The sequence below is a fragment of the Myotis myotis genome, unplaced genomic scaffold (assembly GCF_014108235.1).
Source record: "Myotis myotis isolate mMyoMyo1 unplaced genomic scaffold, mMyoMyo1.p scaffold_m19_p_23, whole genome shotgun sequence".
Taxonomy (NCBI): Eukaryota; Metazoa; Chordata; class Mammalia; order Chiroptera; family Vespertilionidae; genus Myotis; species Myotis myotis.
Genome location: NW_023416328.1, coordinates 4,631,466 through 4,656,595, shown reverse-complemented (window position 1 = coordinate 4,656,595; position 25,130 = coordinate 4,631,466).

Sequence of the window (25,130 nt, the reverse complement as noted above, 5' to 3'; positions counted from 1 at the left end):
GCCTCCCGGATGATCTGTTGCCTTGGACTCAGATACCAGAATCACCAGCACCTCCTCAGACAACACCCAGCAGCGGACACCCTCTTGTGCCAGGAGCCAGCCCTCCTCTAACAGGGTCTCCAGACTAAGAAACCCACAGCAGCTGCCCAGGCAGCTAATGTCACTGTTGGTTTACTCCCCTCCATGCACCTCCAGGGGAGAAGTTCCAGGATTTCAGACTCTTGGGGTCCTTGGCACTGAGTTCAGTGTCCCCAGCTGGACAGTTGGCAGCTGTACCTCTCAACGCTAAGACAAAACAGTTCTTATGGATGGATCAAATCCATTCTCTGACCCCATGAAATGGCCACCCTCCATTCAGTCTGGACAGGTGTTAGGTGTGCCTCCCGGCGCCTGACACACCCCTCGGGGGCGGGGCGGTGCAGGAAAGCCACAGGCACAAAAGAAAAAACTGGAGGAAGAGGAAGCCAGCAGCCTCCTGCCGAGTCCTGCTTAAGATTCAGGGTACAGATGGTCCAGCCTCTCACTGGAATTCACAGCAAATCTCTGAGCCCAAGTTCCCTCAAGTGTAGAATAAGGATGGACTCTATGTAATCTCCAAGTGCCCCCTCTATAGTAGACAAAATGCCTCCACCCCCCCCAAAAAAATGTCCTTTGCCCTGCTCCCCAGAACCTGTGAATATGTCACCTGGCAAGGGGGAATTCAAGTTGCAGATGGGATTAAGGTTGCTTCACTGGGTAACCTGGACTCTCTGGGTGAGCCCAATGTCATCTCAAGGGTCCTCAGAAGTGAACGGGACGCAGGACTGCCCGTGAGAGAGAGAGACTGCAGATGCTGGCTTAGGAGATGGAGTGAGGGGCCACGAGCCCAAGGGTGCAGGTGGCCTCCAGAAACGGAAAAGGCAGGGAAACGATTCCCTTCTGGAACCTCTTGGAGGCGCACAGCCCTGCCAGCACCTTGATTTTACCCCAGTGGGACCCATTTTGAACTTCTGACCTCCAGAACAGTAAGAGAACAGATCTGGAACCTTTCAACCCACTCATCCTGTTGTCATTCCGTACGGCAGCAACAGGGCACAGATTCCTCCTCCATCTCTGACATCCACGTGGCACCTTCCCACCAGCCCCACCCTCTTCACCAGCGCTCCGGCTCCACTCTCTCGGTCGCAGAGCCCCAGGTACCAACACTGCCACCAGTCAGGATCCCAATTCTAGCTCAACCTCATGTCAAATATTTACATGCTCTGGGGGAAAACGGGCACAGAGGGTCCTGCGGCTTTAAACCACTGTCAAAAAATGTCTCAGGGTGTTTTTATGTGCCAGTCATGGAGCTGGTTGCTGCAGGCTGCTGTCATCCTCAAGGAATTCATTGTCTAGTTGGACAGAAAACAAAACACAGAAGCAGCTGACCTAGACTTGGTGATGTTTCAGAAGTTAGCGGGGAGCTGGACTAACCCAGCCTCCCCCAGTGAAAACAGCAAAGGGCGAGAAAAGCAATATTAATTAGCTGCCTCTGCTCCAACCTCCTCACACTGGACAATGGTGTCTGATTCAGGCGTGGACCCTGCCTAGGCCCACTCTTTTTAAAAAATATATATATAATCTAACGACTAATTCTGAGTCTCAGCCGGGACACCGAGCCACTGAAAGATCTTTCCATGTTTCACCTTGTATCAAATATTCTTTGGACTTCCCTTTTGTCAGAGGGGGACGGGAAATTCCAATCATAGGGCATGGTAAAGGAAAATAACTGCTTAAGAGCAGAATCACAAACAATGCATCCTTCTCCCAGGTCTTCCGATTCTCAGAACATTTCAAACTCATGTATATTCTTTAGGTAGAGGCGTAAGGCTAACTCAAACTTGAGTCATTTCTTTTTGTCTTTTTTTTACTTTATTTGAACCTGGGCACAGAAGACTTACAAAGGAAATTTGACTAAATCCATCCTCTTGTGTTAAATATTGACACAAGAAATGCCCACATTGGCAATTTATCAGGAGGAAAGCTGGCAAATATTTTAGGTGGGATGTCTAAGAAACTATCATTTTTATTGGAGTTGAGGGCTGCCTGTTTTTACAATAACACAGGTATTTCCTGAATCCAGCCAGGTATGACCATGCATGTAGTTATTAATCAAGCAGGCAAGGATCAGAGCTACCATTACAAGCTGCCCCTAAACATTCCAGAGGCAGGCATGCACCCTCGGGTGTGTCTTTAGCTCAAGTTTCTAAACCTACAACCTGAAGGAGACCCAGAAAGAAAGGGCCCCAATGGCTTCAAAGATTCGGACATTGGAAACCTGCCCTGGTCTATCTGTGAGGCAAAATGTCCCAGGTCAGTGGGTTCAGCCTGGAGCCCACAGAATCACCAACAATGCATCCTTCTCCCAGGTCTTCTCTCCCCTTCCTGATCCTCAGAACATTTCAATGTTCTGGGGCATGTGCCCAGAATATTCCTCATGTCTTCATACCTCTAACTCTTCTTCTGGGAGCAGACTGCTTCTTGATCCCCAAGAGCAATGCCTACGGGGTTTTGTGGTGACCGAGGCATCAGATGACGAGGTACAGTACAAAAGGCAAGAGCGTTTAGAGGAAACCTGCTTCTAGAAGAACCAAGCTTTTCCTCGTGTCCCCAGGGAGACTCAATGCTTTGGAAGAGAGTGAGTGTGAAGTGCCTGTCGCCAATGGTCAGTCAGTGCCTCTTTCGAGGAGCTAGTGAAAGACACACAAAAATCTTTGAAATAAAAACGCCCTTGTTCCCTTCAAGCTTTCAGTGCATCTATCCAAGCTAGGAGTGAAAGGTGCTGCCATCTTTCCCATGTGCCTCCGCTGTTTACCTCCCTCCCAGCCCTTACCCCTGCCAGCATGCTGCTCACCAGTCCTCTACCAGGGCAGCCACGGCCGGAGGATCCCACTGAGCCCCGTGCCCGTCGGCACCCAGCCTTGAGTATTTGCTTTTCCTGCGGTGATTCTGTCAATTCACTCTTCCTTTGAAAGACCACTGCATCTATCTCTCAGAGCAGCAACCATTTTCTCCTTTCCCCTCATTTCATCTCAGCACAGGCCTCTTCATCTGCTCGGGGCATCACAGGGCCGTGGGCGTGGCGTGAGCCAGTTCGTGCGCTGGAACGTGATCGCCCTAAGGGCTGCAGGTGCCAATCAACCCCCTCGCGTACTCACACCAGCAGCAGCATCCGCAATCATTTGCCATGAAGCCACCTGGTTCAACACACCATTTGCAAATCTAAGGACCCCAAAGAAGCCTAAAACGCAGGCGCATCCTTGGGTGAAAATTCAGTTCCAGCCAAGGAGAGAGTCGCTCCAGGCTGCAGAGTCAGGAGTGTGGAGTCAGGTCTGTCTGTGAGCAGAGGCGAGCTGGCTGGAAATGTTCTCTTGAGAGAGGAAAGGTATGACATAGGTGTCTGAGAAGGACCACACCTAGGCAAGAGACAGAGGCCCAGGCAGGAGATGAGAGCTCTTATACCACAGTCACCAACGTGGACCCTTTCAAATGAGATTGGAGGGTGTGAGAAGGAGACTGAGAAATGGAATGTGAAAAAGGTTACCGGGACCAGAGTATGGCGAGTCATCTGAAGCTCAGCTAAAGAGATAGGACTTTATTCTGTTGGCAGGGGGAAGTCGCTGAAGGGTTTGAGAGTGCGGGTGAGGGGTTCCACCCTCACTCCATTTGAGAAAAATCGCCCTGACAAGGTACATGGGATGAATTGGTGGTTTGAAGTCTCTGAGGGCAGAGGAGGCAGGGGCTTGAACGGTGCCCCTCCAAAACTCATGTCCACCCAGGACCTCAGAATGTGACCTTATTTAGGGATAGAGTCTTTGAAAGTGTAATGAGTTAAGATGAGGTCATCCTGAACTGAGGGCGGGGGGGCAAATCCAATGACTGGTGTCCTTATAAGAGGAGGAAATATGCAAAGACACACACAGAGAGGAGAACACCACGCGACAACAAACAGCAGAGACTGGAGTGATGCATCTACAAGCCAAGGAACGCCGAGGGTTCCGGGCAAAGAGGGAGGACACATTCTCCCTCAGAAGGAACCAACCCTAGTGACACCTTGATTTCAGACGTCTGATCTCCAGAACTGTAAGCCAGTAAGGTGGTCGCTTTAGGCCACCCCACTTTAAGCAGGCCCTGGGAAACCAGTATAGTGACCAATGAAGAATCGAGCCGGAGTGCAGGCTCTATCTAGAAATGACACCTGAGACAAAAACAAGGCCTTGGGGGGGGGGGGATTTTTTAAAGAACAATCAATGACAATAACTGGGGGACAAGCAATCTGTAGCAGCGACATATGACCCCGAATTCACGGGGCATGGGAACTCTCATGTCACTCCCCGGCCTGCTCTCTGGGACGTGAATTTAAAGGAAGCCTACAGTCACTGCAGACGCTCCTGGGGCACAGGGGTTAACTCTGACCTCCGCAACCTGGAGTCAAGACTGGAAGCAATGAATGTCAACCTCCAGCAATCCAAACCCAAAGACAAGTAACCACGTACTGCCCAATTACTTTGTCTTTTTTTTTTTTTAAAGGAAAAAAAGCTCTAAATGGCCTAAAAATAGTCTAGTGTCTACAATGTGCAAATAAGCCAAAGACAGGAGCCGCCCTTGGAGTCAGCATGGTGGGAGCAGGAATTTTTGAGGGTGAACATGGAGGGAACTCCTGCCTCTCCAGCTTTGCCCTCCAGTGACCATTTTGCAAGACCTGGGGTTTATGGATGAGGCGGGGACAGATCTCTTTGGTGTTCCCCCGCCTCCCCTCTTCGCTGGGTGCATGCAAGCAGCCCTTCAGCTCCCTTCCCCAATTGGGAATCATGCAGCCTGACATCAGAGGGCACAAGGACACATGCTCTCACCCCGAGGCCTGTGCGTGGGGCAAAATCGAGAGGTGGCTTTTGCTCACCCAAGAGCATTCACCCCCCCACACACATACACTGCTCCTGGAACCCAGTTTCTCCAGAAGCCTTCCGTAAAGAACCCACCAGATTACCTCTTCAAAAGGGGAACGGAGAACAAACAAAAATCTGGCCTGTGTACCCACGGTCCCTGTACCTCCCTCCCTTCGGCTGGGGGGTTTCTGAAAATGAAGGGCCTGGTGCCTGGGACTCAGTGACGATGCAGCCACCTTGCCCACTAGAAGGCTCCATCTTCGTGCTGCAGCCCGGCCAGCCCCTCCCAGGTACTTAGAGCTGTGCTGTCCTCTCAACACCTAGTCTCCTACTGTATCCCCAGGTGCCATTCATTTCTCCTTAAAAGCAACTCCCAGTGTGGGCGAGTGGCATCTGAAGGTATCTTTCACCCACTATATTGGCACAGCTGGAAGAATCTAGTTTTAATAACAAGAGCTGAGGGCTGGGCGGGAATAGACACACTCTCAAGCTTTGCTGTGGGAGTGTCAATTGACTTCCATTTCCTTGGAGGTAAATTCTGGGATCCAAAAGCTTTTCCCGTCTGGCCAGGGTGGTTCAGTGGATTGAGCATGAATCCATGAAGCAAGAGGTCACTGAGTCGATTCCCAATCAAGCCTGTTCCATGTTCCTCCTTCTCCTTGATATTTCCATCTGTCTTTCCCTCTCTCCTTCCCGCTCTCTGAAATCAATTTTTTAAAACCTATTTTTTTTAAAAAGACTTTAAAAATTGGTTCTACCTTCTGACCCAGGAAACTCATTTTTCAGATTTTTACTCTAAGAAAATAAGGAATGTGTACAAAGATTTAGTTAAACGAATATTCATTAATAGCCTCGGTCCAATAGCAAAATAAAACCAAGTAGCATCTAAATGCACAAGATAGGAAGTTCTTTAAATTCTGGAACATTCATGCACTGGAATATTATCTAACCACCATGTAGACATGGTAAGGCCGCCAACTGCCTCCAGAGAGAACTAAGGAGCTCAGAGGCAGGGGGTAAAAGCCAACTTGTTATTGAATGCCCTTTTCTACCTGTTGCATTTCGAACCACTGGGAACATACCTATGAGACAGGCAGGGAAATAAACATGTCAAGGATATCTAGGAAGAATAGTAGTTCAAATGAAGAACGGGATGCAAGAAATATTACGGGGACTGAGCCAGGACACTGAGGTTCTCTATGGTGCTTCCAAATGGGAACGAGGTGACCCCGGCTGCCACAGCAATCTGTGGCATCAGCAGCCATGGGGGTGCACCTAGCCTGACGCCACCTGGGTCATACCTCAGAGGAGCCCCACCTTTCCGCCCACTAGACTATGGCTTCCCTGGGGTGCAAGGAGCGCAAGACGGTGGCCACGCTCCTCACGGAGATGAGCATGAACGATGCTCGGCTGGTGTTCCAGCAACGAGACCCCTGCGCCCACTACCGCATCCAGCTGCTCAAGATCAAGTGTGACAGGTTCCCCAATTTCCAGGCCTGCCAGCAGGAGCCTCGCAACGGGCACGCCTGTGAGCACCTGGGTTGAGTCACGCGCGTGATGCCATTTGGGGGCAGCGGAAGTCGCAGAGGAGACCGACCTGGCCAAGGCCCCCGCCCCCCGCCCTCCACTCCAAAGGCCAGTGGAGAAAGAAAACCCTCCAGGCCCACAGCGCCCCGCAAAAAAGAAATATAAAGTGAAAATATAAAATGTGTGGCAAAACGAGAACGTCCTGCGTGACGTCCTTTCTACTAAAAAGCAGAGTCTGGCAGGAAATTACCCCCCAGGTTGAACGGCATATATTTATCATGAATAAAGGTACAGGTGATTTTTATTTTCTTCCTCCTTACAGGTATTTCCCCGCTTTTATTCAAGGAATATGCAAAAAAAAAAAATGTGTTTTTTTTTTGGGGGGGGGGTGTTGGCTGGGGAAAGGAAGAAACAAAGAAAGTTATTTTTAAGGTTTAAAAATGGCCCCAACCATGAGTGTTGTGCTTTCTCTCCTTATCTTGGTCAAATGTCTAGGAAGAACATAGAGATGCACTGTTTTCTATTTCCTGACTCGCTCCCCCTCAACCCCGCACCCTACCCAACTACACACAAAAGATTTCCTGTACTATTCCTTCCCGATTCCTTCCCGATGTATCTCCTTAGATAGAGATCAACACCAGCGGCTCCAAGTCACTGCCTTCAAGGAACACCTTCATGAGCTGGTGGGAGGAGTGGGCACACGGGTGAGAGCCCAGCCCTCCCCACGGTGCTCTCCGGACGCCCAAGTCCTCCTCCCCCGCCCAGCCCCCTCCCCGCCTGTCGGGTTCTTCTGCCTGTCCCACCTCTGTCCCAGGGATCCGTCCACCCTGCTGCTCCTCTCCCCCTCCCAGGCTGTGTCTCTTACCTGCTCTCATTGTGAAAGCAGCAGACACCTCCCCTTCCATTCCCCCCGCGACCACAGGAGACCTTATCTGCTCCTTCCCAGAGTCTCCGGCCTGCCCCCTCGTTCCCTACTGTGTCCCAAAGTGCCGTCTGTTTCTCCTAAAAAGCAATGGTCACCCCTACCTCCCAATTTCTGTTCCTTTCCTAGGTGGTGGCATCTCCCGGGGCCATCCCTAGCGTATGCTTGCCCTTCTCCCGATTCCCCGAACTTGGGGTTTCATCTCTTGCCTGGGCCATTGCAGTGGTGGGGTGTTTGCACATATTTTGAGATTATCTCGATCCGTCCCCTGCAGAGTGCAACCAAAGAATTCCATCCAATGACACACCATACGGTGGTGTGCAGATATTGAATTATTATGTCATACACCTGATATTTACATGTTATTAACCAATGTTACCTCAATGCATTTCGGGGTTTTTTTAACTATTTCCCCCAAAATGCCACGGGGCCCCCCTCGTTGCCCTGCTGCTCACTAGTCTCCTGCGTCCTGCATTGCGTTTGCATGCCCGTCTGCCCCTGGTTTCCTGATACTCGGGTCCCCCAGACCCTTGCTCCATCACTCCTGTGTGCCTTTGCCCAAGCTGGGTGCCCCCACTGCATGGATTGTCTCATAAGCCAGTCCTGGCCTGGCTCTCCTTTCTTAATCACAACTCAGCTCAGGCTCTCTCTGGCCCAGAACCTTCTCAGGAACTCGAGCTCTGGGAAATGGTGGGGGGAGGGTGTGTGTGCCTCCTCTGTGATTCTGCCACAACCAGAGTAGATCAGTTCACTACATAGCACCGTGCTTGGCCCACAAGTCAGCCCCTCTTAGGAGAGCCACTGTGAATCACCTTTGCATGTGCAGCTCTTAGGACAACGCCCGGCTGACGTGGGCATGTCAGGCAGTGGACCAACAGCTGATACTGTCACAGAAGGAACCAGTAGAAATCTGGATGGAACTCAGGTCTGAAGGCCGCGCGGGCCGAGGGAAGGCATCTGGAGAAGCTCCTCTGCCTGTATTGACACTAGAACTGAATGGATACCCCAGGGACTAGCCCCAACCGGGAGGAGCAGGGGTGCTCTTCATCCCAACCCACATGCGATCCCAACGTCCGCTGCAGGCCAGGCCAGCCCAGGGCTCCGCTTCCTGCCCATGGGCACAGTTTGGTCCCAGAGGAATGTAGGACTCCGGACATTATGGTAAGAAGAACCCCCTCCCCCAAAAGGCGCCCAGACCTAACATGGGGATGAAGGGGAGCAGGATGCCAGGGTGGCCATGTGTTTTAAACCTCGTTCACAAAGGGCCTAAAACCATAGGCCGTGAGCCCTCTCCCCACATGAGGGGCTACACCCAGCCACTGTACTTTTATACATTAAAGAGCATTCATTTATTAAGCATTTAAATAGAATATACCACTTACAATTTTGGTACCGATCTTTGGCATTTTTCTTTTTCAAAAATGTGTTTTATTTTCTTTTACATTCAAGGTACTCAGAAAATGGATACGACCAGGGCTTCTTTCTATATTTGAAATGCCTTCTCAGTGCTGATAGGGGGTGGATGGTAACACTGAGTTCACCGGGTCAAAGGCAGGGGTGACTTCTCCAGCCCCCCACCCACCCCGGCAGCCCAGCTCAGGCACGTATTTAGTAATAGGAACAACAAACAGAAAACAACAGACAGAGGCCAGGCCCCTATGGTGGAAGTGGAGACATCGGGTCTCCCCTCCCTGTCACCAAGAGAAGGGAAAAGATTACTAAATCCAGCACATTATTTACACAGCCTGCCCCACCTCTGGGGACTGCGTACACTGGCCATCTGCCTGGAAGGACAGGCACAAGACCCTAAGGGGGAAGAGAGGGGCTGCACGAGGAAGCCGACATCCCAGTCACAAACACCAAGTTGTCAGCTAAGTCAGGAAGAACCCCTGGAAAATGATCAGGTAGGGACAAGAAGACCTTGTGCGGAGCCATGACTGGCCTAGAACCCGTGCTGGGAATTAAGTCACTAAATTGATTCATCCCATGTTCACTGGGCATCGCCAGTGACTGAGCGAGCTGCTGGGTCTCCAAACACAAGTCTGGACCAAGTCTCTGGAGGCCTGAGAGTCCAACTGGCTACAGAACCAGCGTCCCAACTGCTGAGAATTTTAGTCAGAGAACATTCCGATGACAGTTGAAGGCAACGGTCAAGTGAAGGCCCTGGACTGCAGAATCCACTGTCCTGGGAGGGGGGCCCAGAGAGGGACAGGCCGGTTGGGGGCCTGCAGGGGCAAGCTAACTGGAGGGAGAAAGAGGATTAGCAGTGATCATGCTGGCAAGGGTAGCCCGGGCAGGGGCCAGACGGAGGGGGCCTGGGCATGCTATCAGATGGCAGAAAGGCAGATTATGCCAACCTCGGTCTGTCTGTCTGGAGGTCTGAGCAAACTGGCTCTTTCTTAGCCCAAAAGTCAGGAGTCATGGCTGGGCTGTGAAACAAGGTAAAGCTTATGCCACATATGCAACTATTTTATAGGAACAAATCAATGGCGAGTTGGATCAGGGAGAGCCAGGAAAGGTGTCTGCGAGTGAGCAGGCATTTTGCCGTGTGCCCATCAGAATGGATACATGCCGGTGTCTCACCAAACACACAAAGGGTTGCCGAACCCGCTCGGTTCAAGGCTTCCTTATTGTCTCAGTAATCGTTTGCCGTGCCCTGAGCCTGGTAGTTCCATTAACAGGCAGCCAGGGGCACACAACTTAGGAGCACGGTGACTGGCAGAGGTCACTGTGTCCACTCTGAACATTTTAAAATCCTCTGTGTTGTTCTTGTGCATTTGCTGAAGTGCCCTAGGCCAGCTCGGGGCAGAATTCAGGGACCACGAACTCAGATAAGCCATTGATTAGGAATCCTGGCTGAGTCCTTCAGTACAGGGTACCCCAGTGAGAGATGGCAGGCATGCTTGTCTCATATTTTTGTAAAATTTAATTCTCAAAAGAGCAAGGCGTTTATTACCACCAAACCAGCAATGCAAGAAATGCTGAAGGGTCTGTTGTAAGAAGAAGAAGAAATAGAGAGGCTCATGGGCATAAAGAATAAAAATGGCAATAAATAAGCACGTATCAATAATAACCTTAAATGTGAGTGAATTAAATGCTCTAATCAAAATATATAGGGGTATATTTTGGATTATACCCCTGGTGAATGGATTAAGGGAATGGATTAAGAAAATATGACCCACATATATGCTCTCTACAAGTGACCCACCTCAGAACAAACGACTCAACAGAGGATGAAAGTGAAGGGATGGGGGGAAAAAAATATTCTATACAAATGGAAACGAAAAAAAAACAAACCACCCGGGGTAGCAATACTCATATCTAACAAAACGGACTTCAAAACAAAGGCCATAATAAGAGACAAAGAAGATCACTACATAATACTCAAGGGATCGCTCCAACATGAGGATATAACCCTGATCGACATACATGCACCCAATATAGGAGCGCCTAAATATGCAAAGAGCTCCTGGAGGACTTTAAGGGAGATCGACCACAATACTGTCATAGGAGGGGACCTTTAACACCCTCTGACTTCACTGAATAGATCTTCCAGACAATAAAATCAACAAGAAAACAGTGACCCTAAACGACACACTGGATCAGATGGGTTTCATTGATATTTACAGAACATTTCATCCCAAAGCTGCAGAATATACATTTTTCTCAAGCACGCATGGAACATTCTCAAAGACAGACCACATGTTAGGACACAAAATAAGTCTTTACCAGTTCAAGAAGACTGAAATCATATCAAGCATCTTCTTGGATCACAACGGCATGAAACTAAAAATCAACTACAATTAAAAAAACAAAAACAAAAACAAACACTGCGTTGCCATGGCTGCCACTGAGTTGTATTTCTCCAGCCGCGTAATAACTAGCCTTCCTGAAAATTCCTGCCTGTGAGGAATAGTCCCGCAGACTCCAGTCCACACGGTGAAACTAGAAGCTCCCAAGGGTCTCAAAAAGTTTTTCCCACGAACACAGATGTTTAATCTGCAAAATGCATCCCATTTGAAAGTAATGATAGCAGCGAAATTCCATTTCAAGAGTGGCATTCTCCATCTCATCCTAGTTGTCACTGCCCTTTATTCTTTATGTCTCTGTTCCCATGCTGTGCTCAGACAGGTTGGGTTCTTTCTTGCTGTTCCCAAATCAGGGGTAAACAGAAGTTACAATTGGTTGAGGACTGGGCCTGAGAAAGGGCCTAGAGGAGACCCAACACCTGAATCCACACCTTCTCTTTGTCCAGTTAATTTTTCTGCCCAATTCACCAGTATTAAAAGCCAGGGAGGATGCGTAGCCCTGGAAAGGAGGGAAAAGGGAGGAGGGAGGAAAATGAGGGATAGGAAGGGTCTCTTATCGATGGGGAAATAACAGGGGGTCTTGAAAGAAGCAAAGAACAAGTCTTATCTTGTTGCAGAAGACCAAAGAAAACCAAGCAATGTTTGAAAAGAAAAGGAGGGACACTTTTTATTTACGCCGGCGGACTCAGGGAATAGCTTTCCAAATCTGAGCGAAGACACATGCAGGGGGCTTCTCTTTATATCTCCCTGTGGTCTTTGTCCCGCAAATATGGATTATGCTTCCGGTCCTTTTCGCGGGCCTTGCAAGAAGGCCCCCAGGTGTTGGGGGTCTCCAGGCCATATCTGATGGTTTGGCCTGGCACCAGCGTTAATAACCCTCCTTCTGGGGCAGTGCACTGTTCACAGTTTTATGGCCTCTGTAACAGGTTCTGCAAGACCAGTATCTGGGAAGGAGGTAGTGACTTAATTATAGGTTATCAAGAATGCACACTGAGCTTGCTGGCATGGATTCCGATTGCTAGCCCCCCAAATATCAGGGTTACATTGGAATTAGCCTTTTTCAACCTTCTCAATCTAAGCTTCGAAAACAGGAGCTTCTACTGAACACTGAAACCCCAATCTGAATGCTCCCACGCCCCGGGCATGAGACTTTTGAATTACTTCCTTCTTTGTTTACACAGCAATCACCAAGCACAAGTAATTCTGAAATCTTGGGTGAAATCATTCCAAGTAAATTAAGCATGCAGTATTAGTATATTCAAGGAAGTATTCTAGATGACACTGAATCTTCTTTTTTTCTACAGCAAAATGGACCAGCCATCCTCTGTTGTGTAGCCTTCCCACAACCCTAGTTCAGAAATTCAGAATGCCTCACCCAGGGCATGCTAGCAACCCAGTGCAGCCAACCACTAGACACCACACAGGAGCAGTGTGTGCATGTACACACACACACACACACACACACACGCACGCACGCACACCTTCTCTCACAATTCTGGAAGCTATTCTTCCATCCTCAGTAATTTGTGAAGCATTCCTGTAATGAATGATCAAAATCTTTCACACTTGTTCTCCAATGCAGCTTGCCGCTAGCAGAGGTGCTTGCTCTAAGGAATCTGGCAGGGAAGGCCCCCTCCCAGCCCCTTGGTCTTTCTCGAATGGCCCCCCAACATGGTCCTGTGGCTCTGATCCGCCAGGAAGGTCCCCGTCCCTGGCACCTACACTCTTCCGGATGATCTTGGATTTCACGCTTTTACCGAAGACAAATGCTTGTCCCTGCCCATCCCCTAGACTCACTTGGCAGCTCCCGTGTCCCAGGAGGCCGCTGACAACTTCCCGACAGATTCCTCGTTTCCCGTTCTGCCTCGCTAAGTCTACCAAGTGCTGCTGCGCTCTCTTATTCCAGTCTGCACTTCTCAGAAGCTAATGTGAGCCCCCACGCGATGAGAAGCCACAGCGTTCAGATGGCTAGAGACACACCTAGAGTCCTCCAGGATGTTTATCGTCACAGCCCTGCCCATTCAGGGGCCCCGGCACGTCCTCTCACGAAGGACAGACAGGGCCCAATGGGGAGATGGTCACCAGACCACAGGGTTCAAGGAGCCAAACAAGGCCTGGAACCTCTGGCTTGGTCTCTCTCTGCGATTCTCCAGGGCCAGTAGGGCCCAGCAATTCTAGTCGAGGCCACTTGTTGTGGTGGGATTTTCCAATTGTTGTAGTGGGTTTTTTTAGACCCTACACTGCAGTAAGAAATATAAAAAAATTTTTATTTCCACCCAGTATAGATATTTAGATATAATATAGGTATAGGTGTAGGTATAGGTATGGGTATAGGTATAGGTATAGGTATAGGTATAGGTATAGGTATAGGTATAGGTATAGGTATAGGTATAGAGAGATGGAGATGGACATAAAATTGGGGGGAAAAAACCACAACAAAAATTCCCTTTCTGCAAGTGACACGCTGAAGCTTTTGTTTTTAAGCTGCTTTAAAATGCTGGCTATAAACCACTAAATTGATTTCACACCACACTAATGGTTTGCGACCGACAGTGTGAAAAACACTGCTGTATGGGATTAGTAATGTGTCTTCCTCGGTCCTGCACCCCAGCCTGCCACTCCGAGGAGAGTTGAAATGTGAACTGATCCGAGAGGGCCCTCACCACCCAGCACGTCCCCCTGGGGCAGCTGTCAGGAGTCCGGCTGCTCCCAGCAGAGTCTCTCAGAGGCCAAGCTGGGCGTGGGCAGGGCTGGCCCGCGTCCCTCTTCTTGGCTGACTTCCCTGAACTTTCCCACCTTCGTCTCTCTTTCCAGCACTTATAAGATTATGGGGTGCTTGGCAGCTCCAGCTACGGGGAATGGGCAGGGAGAAGTGGGCACGTGGTAGAGGCAGGAAAGGTCAGAGGCTTGCCCAGGGTGGGTGGGGGCAGGTGATGCCCCCATCCCCAAGACAAGAATACCGTAGCCAACGTAGGCTCAGCCTTTGCCCACCGTCCCTCTGCTGGGCAGAACACCCTATCTTTCAGATCCCAGCCCCTTTTTTTTTTCACCCAGAAAACCCTTTTCATAATAGAGACCATCTCTGACCCTAAACATCTAGTGGAGGGCGGATGGTCACCCACACCTCGAATGGCTGGGGCTTGGAGACAGCTGAGATGATGTTTGCTTCCAATGTAAAGAGGGAGGGACCCTGGGGATCACTTGACAGAGTCTTCGTTTTGACAGAAGTTGGCCGTCTTTGGGGCTTCCCCACACGGCCACTGCCACCGGTCCCCTGGGCAGGCAGGGTGGATGCAGCCCAAAGCCCGCATCTTCACTCACATCATCTTCTTCATTCTACTCTGGGTGGTGAAGGTCGCTTTGCATCGGTTTGAGATGTTCACTCCCCTTACGCTGCTGCTATTTGTCGTGTTCATGACACTACTTCCAGCCTCACTAGCTTCTCCACTGACCCGCAGCCAGACTGGCCCCTTGGATAGTCTGGGAAGCCTGGGTGGCTGCAGCGAATGCTCTGCACAGCAATTTCCGCTCCGGCCCCTCTGGGGTTGTGGCCACACTGGCTGGTACTCCCTGCTGATGGGTACAGAGAGTGTCCCCTTTTCCCTCAGGGTCACACAGCCTCCTTCAGGCTCTTCTCTCCTCTCTCCATTTCTCCCTGCTCATTTCATCTCAGCCCAGGTGTCTTCCAGTCCAAACTGGACATTAGAGTTGAGTCAATGGATGTGTCTCTTCAATTGAATGTTGCAATTCCCTTGGACCTAGTCCTGGGTGGGGTCACGGGAGAATCTGTAACCCACAAGTCACCAGGGTGAGAAATTACAGTCTTCAGGCCCCTTTGTTCAGGATAAGCCTTCAGAGATCCATAAAACCCAATCCATGCTCTCAAGGAATTTACAGTGTCTTTGGAGAGAAAGATGGACAAATAAAAGCAACCCAGACAAGGTAGCAGGAGGGAACATACCAGTTCACAAGTTTCCTAAAGAGTATCCGGCAACTTCAGAGGGGGCTGTAAGCTGGAATCTGAGTGAAATTTGAGGCTCTCAATGAGGAGAGGAGATGGAGGAGAGGAGATGGGGGCGCGCGGAAAGTGAAAAGGAACAACTGAGGAACCATTTGGACAAGAATGCAGATGCCTCCAGATGAAAAGTAAGAGACAAAGCAAGAGAGGCCAGCGGAGGGCTACGGAGGGAGCATCTGGTCACCCACAACAAGTTAGAGAGTTCCGACTTTAACTTGTAAACAATGGGAAGCTGCTGAAGGTTTTGTGAGCCAGGAAGAAATGGGGTGCCAAGTGGTATCGGGGAAATCACCACTGGTGCATGGAAGGGACTGGAAGAGGGGTGGAGTCTGAGACTGGGATATAAGTGGGAAACCTGTACAGAAGTTCTGGTGACTAGCAGGATCTGGACTTTTTTTGGAGACGGTGGATTCGCCTTTGAAGGGGTCGGGGAGTGGAAACTGACATGAGTTGTTGATTGTGTTGGGGTCAAAGGTGACATCCAGGTTTCTGGCCTGGGAGAACTGGGTGCTGGACCACCATGGGGGACCGACCCGCCATTATTTGAGATCACAGTCAAAAGCGTTCATTTGCAGGAGTACTGGGCAAGTAGGTTTACGTGGAAATATTACCTCCTGGATGCAATAACATAGACATCCCACCAGAGGGATGAGTCAGATTACGTACAGTACTTTTTTCTCTCAACCCTCCCCGCCTCTCTCCAGGCATTACAGAATGTTTTCCTTGGACCTGGGGGTCATTCTGTCCTGAGCAATACTTGCATCGCTCTGTATCGATAGATATGCAACCAACTTCCCTACCTACCAGGCAGCTGAGCAGAGGTGGACCCATGCCCTATGGATGACAGGGCCCGGCAGTTCACCGAGGACAGCTGGGGTGCTGCCTGGAGCCGCCCTGGGCCTCTGAACTGACTTGTCCTTGGGGAACAATAGTGCCACTTCTCTTTCTGTTGGCTTGATGGAGTGGCCACGAACCCGACTGGTTTCACTTCTTGTGCTTTGGGCCTTCCTTCTTGCCCCGATCGATATCAGAGCTACTCTTCTTGGTGCTCGTGTCTGGCTAATTTCTGTGAAGTGCTATTTCTATTCACACTACGTGGACACAGGAGATCCCTGCTCACTTCTCCTCTCTGATATTGCCAAACCATACCTAGGCCCTGGGCCTCTGCTTTTAAAACGTCAGAGGAACCTCACCAGTAGACAGCTTTCCCAGCACTGTGGTCCCAGCACCACCTGGGGGAGGAGGGAGGGAGCAGGCTTTGTGGCAGTCAGTAGAGGTGGAAGCAGGTAGAGAAGTTGCTCCAGAAGATAATCAGAGGGGATTCCAGTCCGTCCTCTCAGGGCTTCTTTCTCAACCCAGGGCTTGCTCTTTGGAGGGTAAAGTGCTCTGGAGTGAGTCCTCCTGTGTCTTTCCCTCTGTACTGTACTTTGGTCTTCATGCCACCAAACATGAGCTGCCCCTGCTGACCCTGGGTCTCAAGTCTCTTACGTCTGTGCCCTCGCAGATAAAACCTTCATTAACCCCACTGAGGGGTGATCATGCAAAACAGCTCCCCAAGTCACAGGAGCGATGAGAAGCTGTGACCAACTGTGACAGTGGCTGCCCCTCCAGGCTACGTCATGTGTGGAGGCACACTGGACCCAGCCTCAGAAAAGCTGGCACAAAGCAAAGAAAATGCACAGGGCCCCCCAGGCCACAGTTACCCCAGATGTAAAATGAGGTCTTTGGACTCGGTGGATGGGAAGTGACCCTTTGGAATGAGCAGCCCATGGTTTTGTGAAAAGCCATCGCTCTATCTTTTTCACCCCAATTCCATTTGTCCTGCCTCCTATCTGTCAAGGATGCAGGTAGGAGGCAGCATGAACACAGCCCAGCTCCATGTCCCAGTGATTCTATTGTGATCATATTAACATTTGCCTGAATAGAAGCCAGGTGGCAGCGCCAGCAGGGTCCCCCCTTTGAATGCTTCTGGGAGGGACAGGTTACCAGCCCCAGGGTTGCAAAATGAACAAGTCAAGACCCCACCTCTGCATGTTCGCATTTGGGTAGGACAGACAGACAAATGAGCAACAATAGCAAATATTCAGTGTTTCCTGGTGGATCCAAGCCAGGCCCGTGCCCCCACCTTCTCCCAAAGTAGCATCGGATGATGAGCTTTGCAATCCAGCAGGAGAAGGTCAAGGAGGTCCCTCCTAGCTCAACTCAATAGCACCTTGGCCCTCTTTGCTTTGGTGCTTTCTTTGTTTTGCTTTTTTATTTACAGGAGATTGGGATCTTCTAATATTAGGAAACTTTTACAAGTTCAGCAGAGGTACACTGATTCTTCCTTCCTGGAACCAAGTTCAGGGGATTGGCAGCCCGGGCCCATTTCCTTATGGGTACTGGCCTTTGGGAGCCCTGGTTCTAGAACAGGGGAGCAGCCTTGTCTAAGTGGCTCTTTCCTAGGACTATCATGATGGGGCTCGCAGCACTGGGAAAACGGGGGAACACCGGAGAGATGCTGGCAGAAACTATTCATCCACTGGCACAGCCCTTGGCCCGGAGCCTCCTAAGGGACTGCCAGTTTCTTCTTCACTCTTTGGCCTTCTCTTCAGCCAGCTTTCCTCCCAACCAGGTGTCAAACCCATGTGTTTGAGTGACATTTTTAAGACAGGACAATTGCCCCGCACACTTGCTCTAACTCTCCTGGGGCCCAAGAGGCCCCACCTTTCCTCCTCTCCATCCAAACAATCTTCCTGCCCTAATCAGTCTCTGTAACCAAGGCACGCATGTATTACAGTCTAACACTAGTGTGTTGGCCAGGGTCCTTTCCACAGAGAGCTTCGAGGCTGCCATTGAGCGCATGCCCCCTGACTCTGAGCAGCCCCTGACCCAAAACAGTGGCCTCTGACAACCCCTAGCCTCCACTTACCCACCCTGCACCTGGAGACAGGTGGCTACATCCCCAAATTTGTATGTGGGCACTTCAACCTCCTGTGCCTTCATGAGGAGAAAGTGATGGGCAAACAGACAGGATCTCTGCCCCCGGGAAGTCAGTAGTCTAGGGATGAGATGGACATTAATCAAATAATCACCCAAGTTGTATTTACAATTCTAAGTGCAAGGAGGAAAAGGCCCAGAGAGATCGCAGAATAGTGAAGGTGAGGGAGGAGTAAGGGCCTTTACAAATTGTTCTCTCTTTTCCCAGTGGAATTTGATTTCTCAACAACTTATTCATCGGTTGATGACGGTTTCACATCCTAAAATACGAAATAAAAGGGCTCTCCTGCTGAAAACTTTCATGTTGACTCCAACCAGAAGTAGCCTTTAGGGGTGAATGGTCACTTGCACTTCTAGCGACTTGAGCGAGACCTCCTCAGTCACCCACGTCCACACGCCCCCGACTAAACCGGCAGAAACACGACAACCACCCGACAAGAACCACCAACCACCTTGCACACGCAGGAAGGTTGGGGTCCCTAAAGTATGACTGTATTTCTGGCCCTTCTCTGTCCTACATTTCCATCATTTGTTTCCAAAAAGGTCTGATGATTGTGTGCCTTATTCCAGAAATGGAAGGAACCCACATTGTACATGCTCCTGGTGCCTTCATCCTGGGCAGGCCCTGTTGCCCGGCTCTTCTTCACGGGCCTTCATCTCCAAGGAGGGGGTGCTCAGAAGCCCCTCCAGGCAGTTATGTCCCCCTTCTCGCTCAATACCCTCCCTCCAGTGAGAGTCCTTGAGAAGCTTGTCACTCGAGGGCGGGAAAGCAGGAGGCCAGAAAGTTTGGTTTCCGGGGCACTGATTTAACAAGTGCCTTGGTTTACCTTTCTCTAGTTGATTCTCTCTCGCTCTTGGGACTCACTGCCACAGGGTGTCACTATTGAGCACTGACCCTGCAGGGTCCCTCAGGCTTGGACTAGTCCACAGACAATGCCCTTGCTGGCCCCTGAGCCGGCTGCAGGTTTCTTCAAGGGAAGATGGCCCCACTTTCTTGGTGTTGAATTTGATCTTGGGTGCTCCACCTTCATGCACGCACACTTACATGCACATGCGCATGCGCACACCCTGCGCTATTTCTTTCCAAAGCACGTCTAGTGTGCCTGAGCAGCTGGGCCCAGGGTTGCTTCCAGTCCGGTCATACACTGTGCTAAAATCCCACCCTCTTCTCCAACTCATACTTCCCTTGCATTTGCTTATATTGAGCCTGGGTCAGCAGGCTTTGTCAGGGTAACATTTTATGCCTGAGTTTGGTCCACCCTTATGACCATCCCAAAAGACTTCAGGACGCTGGATATCAGGAATTAGGGGCTGGACTCTTTTCCCAGAAGCCTTAGTTTTTGTGCAAATAAGTCGACTTCCTCACCTAATTAGCTTTGCATTCAGGAGATGCAGGGCAAGTCACAGAAGGTTCTGTGAGGAAATCTATAAAAATCTATTAAAAATTACTCTGAATCTATTAAAAATGAGTGCTTGCTCTGCTTCTGCGTAACTAATATAGATGCTCAAGAGGGTGTTTTATAGGGAAGAGATTAGCTTCTCTTCATTTAAAAAAAAAACTGAAGTCAGCTATATGTCTATTCCAACTGAGCACTGAGCCAATCCACGACTTGAGTCCTAAAGATGCGCAGAGTCGCCCCAGCTACTCCACAGATGCAATCAATATGTGCAGAGCATCCACACTTGGCTTTAAAAGGGGAATTGTTTGAAAATACTTTCAGACTTTTAAAATGAGATACTTACCACCCCCCCCCCCCTCAATTCCTCCACATGCCTCTCTGAATTCATGAAGCAACAGCTGGGAAATGTATCCTCGAGCGCCTGATCGAAAGGCACCAAAGACTAGGACTTTGAAAAGTTTCAAAGGTTTGTGTCTGGGATTGCTTCTTGTAGGTTGGCTTATTTGGGGGGAAACGCCCCTGCCAACCTATGCCTGCGGACTCAACTACATGCACTTTCTTTTTCTTTTCTTTTTTTTAATATATTTTTATTTCAGAGAGGAAGGGAGAAGGAGAGAGAGACAGAAACATCAATGATGAGAATCATTGATTGGCCACCTCCTGCACATCCCACACTGGGGATCAAGCCCGTGACCCAGGCATGTGCCCTGACCAGGAATCGAACCGGTGATCTCTTGATCAATGGGTCGACACTCAACCATTGAGCTACCAGGCAACTTCATGCACTTTCAACCTATGATCTTGTTGTTCTCAGTGTTCCTGGCAGGTCGCAATCCTTCTCCAGCTGTGCTGCCTGTTAAAGTTCCTACCCAGCAACACAGAGCGCCCACACTCCTGGGATTCATCAGGAACTATATACCCAAGCAGTTGTGAAAAGCCCGGGGACTACCCTGAAATACAGACCATCCTGTTCACTTGGCACTCCAACAGTATTGTTCCAGCTTCTTAATCCCAGTCTGCATTTCAATAAGGCCTAAAATCACGTGCTGCCCTTTAAGGTTATTTAAATTTTCAAAATAAATTCAACCCATCCCTGGGAAATTGAGCCCTTGAGGCAATAGGACAACATGCCAACTCAAACTCTGCAATAGCTATATATCTGTTAGAAAGGATGAAACAAAATGTTTAATCTGTAGGCTATAATATGATTATGCACCAAGGTAATATCAGAACATCAACTGGGACATTCTTACTATGAATAAGACATTAAGAAAGTGGTAACATACAAGATAAATGTATCAAAATTTCCCAAATCAATGCCTTTCCTATATTGCAACAAAAAGCAGAAAACAGGAGGGATGCGGGGGGGGGGGGGGTGAATGGGGGAGGGGGTAAAGACACATATGTAATACCTTAATCAATAAAGAAAGAAACAAAAAGCAGAAAACATGGGAAAATTTCATAAGAGCATTGAAAATATTTAGAAATAACACTAATGAGACGTGTCCTAGACCTATATCAAAAACATAAACTTTACAGAGATTGAAAAAAGGGAAAAGTTAATGGAAAAGATGTAACATTGGATTGAAATAGTATATATTAATGCTGCTAATCTTTGCCAAAGTAATTTTTAGGTGAAATGCAATCCTAATTATTTGAAAGATTCTACAGCTCAGCTAGAAGAGAGAGAAAAAGGATAATAGCTAAGAACTGCTTAAAGAATATGAAGGAGGTGCTTTCCCTAAGAGATAATCCAACTCTATTATTGATACAGTAGTTAAAATAGTGCAGTGCTGATGCAAGACTGCAGACCTATCCGTGAAGTAGAATCAGACTGTCCTGAAACCTGTTGTATAGATTTTAAAAGCTTAAATCTGAGAAAGGAATCACCGAAAAGCAATGGTTGAATTCTCTAAAAATGAAATTGGAAAATGTGGCTATTTGGGATAGGGGAGGAAATCCAATTTGATCACTCCCTCATACCATACACCAAAATAAAACCCCAGTGTACTAAATGTAAAAAAAAAAAAAAAAGAGTCCAAAGATATTGTATATTTAACTAAAGCCTACATAAGCAAAAGCTTTCTGAGCATGAAGCAAATGAAAGTGATCCTAACAGAAGAGTGAATTATTTAAAACCACATCAAAAATATCCTACATAAAACAGAAAGGGAAATAATAAATTGGTTACAAAAATATTTGAAGGAAATGAACAAGTATTTGCTTTTAACATAGCAAATACTTTTATGCATTGATAAGAAAAATGATCATGGGCAAACAGAGAAGCCAGACAAACAATTTTTAGAAGCACCAGTCTATAACAAAATTCGTAAGAAATATTTGATCTCAAGGTTGACGAGAAAAAGGCAAATCAGCACAATGAGACCATTTTTGCTGTAGGTTTTAAATACGCTAGTAGCTGATCTGGTGAAGTGGGGTGACCATGGGTCGGGGTGGGAGAGGGGGTGTGCTGTGTTGAACCTTCTCTGGGAAGCAGAGTTGACTGACAGCTCCAGCTGCCCACCCCCTCCTATCATACCAGCCCGTTCCTGCCTGTCTGGGAATTCATCCTTCGAGAAATTCTGGTTGGGGACTTCCCATCGCCTGCCCAAAACTTTCTTAGAATTGAGCAGCAGCCCAAGACGCATGTCCAGTGCTTTCTCTCTTGCCTTCACAAATGTCTGACGGCTTCACGGACCCCAAGTGACACAGGCAGTCTCATGCACTGCTAATGGGGGTGTGAATGAACACCTTTTGGAAACTATGAGTAAATGAATTATGATTCTCCTTCATTTAATAGGATGGTAATATCAGTATTTGGAAAGCTGCCTAGCAGGCAAAATACTTGTGCTATAACCGGAACTGGGTAAACTGAGAAACTAATTTGACAGCACCATATCAATTTTATAAACCATCACATATGATAGACAGGAAAAGGCAACAAACCCACCAAGATGTACAAGGTGGGCATCTCCGACAATAGAAATGATGATTTATTTTCTTTATACTTTTCTGTATTTTTCATGTTTTCTGTAAACATTATGAATGATCATCAGAAGCTGTTGCTTTAATAAGCAAGATTCAAACATAAGACAAAACAAGAGGTAGTGATAGAACCAAGCTCAACGTGAAGTACATGAACGGCCCTAATGGGCTGGGAAAGGCGAGAGAGCCCCCGGCTAGGCTGGGTGAAAAGGGTGATACTCAGATGCCTGGGGTGGCCATGGCCAGAGGGAGGAAATGGGTATGAACAGGGCATGACCTGAACCACCAATGGGAAGGAGGGCCTATGGCAAAGGTACTAGGAAATACCAAGAGAAGGGTTCAAGTCAGAACAGCCTCCAAGTGTTTCAAGTGAAGAGCGTCTTCAAAGGCTAAAGGAACCAGCCAATGGAAACCACTGTGGTACTGACGGCGGAGTAATGCTGCTCTGTCCCTAGCTTTCCGCTCAATCCCCCGACTAAAGTGTTCACCCAGAGAAAGCACTCACACCCCTGAGTCGCTGGAAGTAGGTTGGGACTGAACGGTCAGGTGTGCTTCTACCTGACTCAATGGCACGCAACTGGAAGACAGCCCGGCAGCCGGGGGCCCTAGAGCCAAAGGAAACATGGTCACGGCCCCGTTGCCACCGTCCAACCCAGGGAAGGCAGGCTGCCCTTGAAGAAGGCTATTGCGTGGGCTTGGTTTTTCTTCTCTTTTGCTTACTCTGTGTTTCAGTTTTGAAAGGAGGTGGTTGGGAACAATTTTGTTAACGAAGATTGTGTAGCAGTCACACATTCCAAGAATGTGACTCTGGTATGTGTAGTAACCCTATGAAATATTTTTAAGGGGTGGGGCGGGTCATGCTGAACAGAGCCCACATAGGTACATGTTATGCCTGACAATCTCTCAGAACGCTCTTTCTAGCACAAGCACACCTCCCTCTCCCTCGCATGGACAAGTGGGGCAGGGACCCTTCCCTCCCAGTCAGGTCTCCCCACTGCAACCCAGAAGGAAATCTGAGAAGGTAGCGGCTGAGGACATCTTCCCATCTTTTTGTAAATATCGGGCCTGGAGAGACCACTTGTAGTTAACAGATGAATAAACCAAAAACGAGGGAACAGAAAATTCCCGACCCCAATTTTGAAGACTTGGAAGAAGAACGTACTTCTGGGAATTACCTTGGGCAATGTTTCTTAGCCATGTTGTAGCCTGTAGCTTGGGCAAAAATTCTGACAACTGATCTTCTAAAGATGCTTCAGTTTGGAAAAAACAAAGCCCTAGTTCCCGTCGGAATGCCTATGCTGTGAAACCCCCCCTTGTGGGTTAAGCCTCTCATTTCTCTTTTGACTCTTAGGGAAGCCACGGAGCCCTCCTTCCTGAGGACCCAGCCCTCTCTACTCTTCTTTGCTTTTTACTTCTGTATACTGTAGCAAAGCCACACCTGTCCCTCTTAGACGTAAACTGTGAGCCCCCATCCTAGCAGACTCCCCTCTGCCCCCATAGGGTCTTCCCAGGCCACTGTGGGTCTGACCTGCCACGAAGATGGGCCCCGATACCCCCGAAGGCTGCCTGTTCCAATCCCCTGCACCCTGCAGGGAGGGGGTGCTCAAGCCCGGAGGCAGGAGCTGGTGCAAGCCAACCTTATCTCCCTCCTTTCTTCCAAGTTCAGCAGGCTCTCTTCTTCCAGTCTGTGCATCTCAGAAATTCACAGGGAATGTAGGGATGAAGAAAAGCCCTGGACATGTCACCCTTGTACTGCTGCATCCTTTTAAATTCCCAAAGGACAGCTCCTCCCACCTAGGTTCTTGGAAGTTCTGTGTCCCAGAAATGATGTGGGCCCAAGGCTCACGGTGGTCCTTCCAGGCCCAGAAAGGCTGGATCCAAGGACCTATCTGCTTTGAGGTACGTCCCATATCCAGGAGGCAGATAAAAAGGCAACCCCCCCCCTTTCTCTGGGACCTCCCATCCCCCCAACCCACTCTGGGCTTCACTCTCACTCTGCATAACTCCAGGATTAGTTGGGACTCCGGGAGGGTCATTTAGGTATTTTTTAATTAGGACCACAGCAAGAAATACATCTCAGTTGGGCACCCATTTTGCTTAAGCATATATTCAAGGATGGCATATGTTTCACAAAACAGTACTTACCCTACTATGTGCAGTGCACTTTGATGTTGTCTATTAGTTCAAGGCCCCCTAAATTACTTCACAACTCACAGTTGGGTCCCCTGGGAGATGGTGGTACCCATTGGGGGTCCTGGATACCCTAGATCCCTCCTCTGAGGTTTTAGAGGGAAATAAACTGAATGAGAATGGACTGGTGACAGGCCTCCCTCCCTTCTACTTCGCTGGGGGCAGCAGGAGCCCTCCAGGAGGAGAGCTCACAGTTTACGTCTAAGAGTGACAGGTGTGGCTTTGCTACCACGTATAGAAATAAGAAAATAATAAAAGCAAAACCCCGGGGTGGGTCCTCCGTGGTATGTCAGAGTAAAACAACAGGCACCGCTGACAGCTGCCGGGGAAGGGGAGTCAGACGCTGACATTTTTCCTACTGGAATTTGGACCCTAGGAAAGGCACAGGGTGAATGG